Source organism: Muntiacus reevesi, chromosome 9 (genome assembly GCF_963930625.1).
Source record: "Muntiacus reevesi chromosome 9, mMunRee1.1, whole genome shotgun sequence".
Taxonomy (NCBI): domain Eukaryota; kingdom Metazoa; phylum Chordata; class Mammalia; order Artiodactyla; family Cervidae; genus Muntiacus; species Muntiacus reevesi.
The window spans coordinates 42,645,557-42,647,542 of NC_089257.1; the positions used below are offsets into that span (position 1 = coordinate 42,645,557).

Sequence of the window (1,986 nt, forward strand, 5' to 3'; positions counted from 1 at the left end):
TTATAACATTGCTAGCAACTAGCACAAATATTTTCATAGAGTAAGTGTTCAAGACATATGTCATTTTTTTGAGTGCAATATTGTTTTATTAGCTTCATGTTCACAGCTATCAAGGTCCTGGTTCTTTTCCTTGTTTAACATTACTAAAGTCAGAAAAAGTCCTAGTCCTTCCTCCAAAATGGTTATCTCAGGGTCTGCAGCATTCCTCAGCCCCAGGACTTACAGAAGACTTGACGGATCCCTCTGCGTATCTCCTTTGTCTTCACACTGTAGATGATGGGGTTGAGCATGGGGGGTATAAACAGGTAGACATTGGACATCAGGACATGAACAACAAGTGGGGCACTTTTCCAGAAGCGGTGGATCATGGAGACAGCGATAATGGGCACATAAAAAACTAGTACTGCACAGATGTGGGACATGCAGGTGTTGAGAGCCTTGAACCGCTGCTCCCGGGATGCAATTGCCAGCATGGCTCTCAGGATCAATGTATAAGAAAGCAGAATAAATGTTGAGTCTATGCCGTAGGTGAAAAGAACCACAAAGAGCCCATAGATGTTATTAACATGGATATCTCCACATGCCACTTTCATGAGATCTGGATGGAGGCAGTATGAGTGATGTAAAACATTATATTTGCAGAAGGGGAGTCGCTTCACCAGAAAGGGGAAAGGGAAGAGAGTGGTGAAACTTTTGGCAAGGATGCCCAGGCCCATAGCCAAGATGCGGTTGTTGGTGAGCACAGTTGCATAGCGTAGTGGGTCACAAATAACCACAAAACGATCATAGCTCATGGTCAGCAGAATGCCTGATTCCATGAAAGAGAAAGTATGAATGAAGAACATCTGAGCCAAGCAGGCATCAAAGTCAACCTGACGATAGTTGAAGCAGAAGGTAGCAAGCACGGTGGGAAGTGTAGAGAAGGACACTCCCAGATCATTGAGAGAGAGCATAGAGAGAAAGTAGTACATGGGCTGGTGTAGAGAAGGCTCTCAAATCACCAAAGCAAGGATGGTGAGGTTGCCAATGATGGAAATCAGGTAGAGGATGCAGAAAACCAGAGCAACCCAGGCTTGACCTGTCTGCATCCCAGGGATGACTGTTAGCTGGAGTGTGGCTGGCTGGCAGAGGGTGCCATTGAGGCCCAACATGGCAGGCAAATATAAGAACACAGATGGGGGATATGCCCAAGAGCATGTGTGGGAATGTTCATCACTCTTTCTCAGACATCCTGTCTCCAACACAAAAGGTCAGAGATGGAAAGTGTTGGCTTCTAGTCATACTTCTTCCATTAGACCATGAGCTCTTTGAGGATAACAACTGAGTTCTACTCATCTCTGACTCACCAGAACCCAGCTCCCTCTCACGACCATGTTTTAAACTCCATGAAGGTTTGATGAAGAAGTGAGCAAGAACAAGGTGACAGGACACGAGATTATATGAGAAAGTTTCCAAATTCTCACTTAAAACTCCAGTGTTCCATCATTTCACTATCTCACCCTAGAAACGATATTCTAGAAATTTTGAGAAAAAATTAGAAATTAGGATGTACACGGAAAAAGAAACACGGTCCTTGTCTCTGGGAGCCCCTTCGTAGGTGACAAAGATGAAACCTCTCAGCTAGAAAGTTACAGCATCAGTAACTTTACTCAGACTTCACATCAACCTCCTTATCACTTTGAAGCCTTACATTCTACTTATTTATTTTTTACCTTCTGACCATGGCCTTTCACCTACCAATAATCTTACCTTCTCACCCCATGATCTTGCTTTCAAAGTTTTAGCCATTCTTTCATCTTCTTCTTTTTATTTGTTAGCTCTTCCTTCCTCACTGCTTTCCTGACCTACCCTTCCTCTAAGATTGGTATGTTTATCTTCTCTTTGCCTCTCTTTCACATTCACACAGTATACCATGACCACTGATAAATTCTATAACCAAATTGGGTATGCAGCTGGATAAAGCCAAAGAAGCAAATGCTTTATTGG

At 43.3% G+C, this 1,986-nt stretch overlaps 1 pseudogene; it reads right to left on the reverse strand.

Moving 5' to 3' along the window:
• Nucleotides 1–206: 206 nt before the first annotated feature.
• LOC136174502 (olfactory receptor 51I1-like) lies at nucleotides 207–1,151 on the reverse strand (annotated as a pseudogene).
• Between the last annotated feature and the right edge of the window lie 835 nt (nucleotides 1,152–1,986).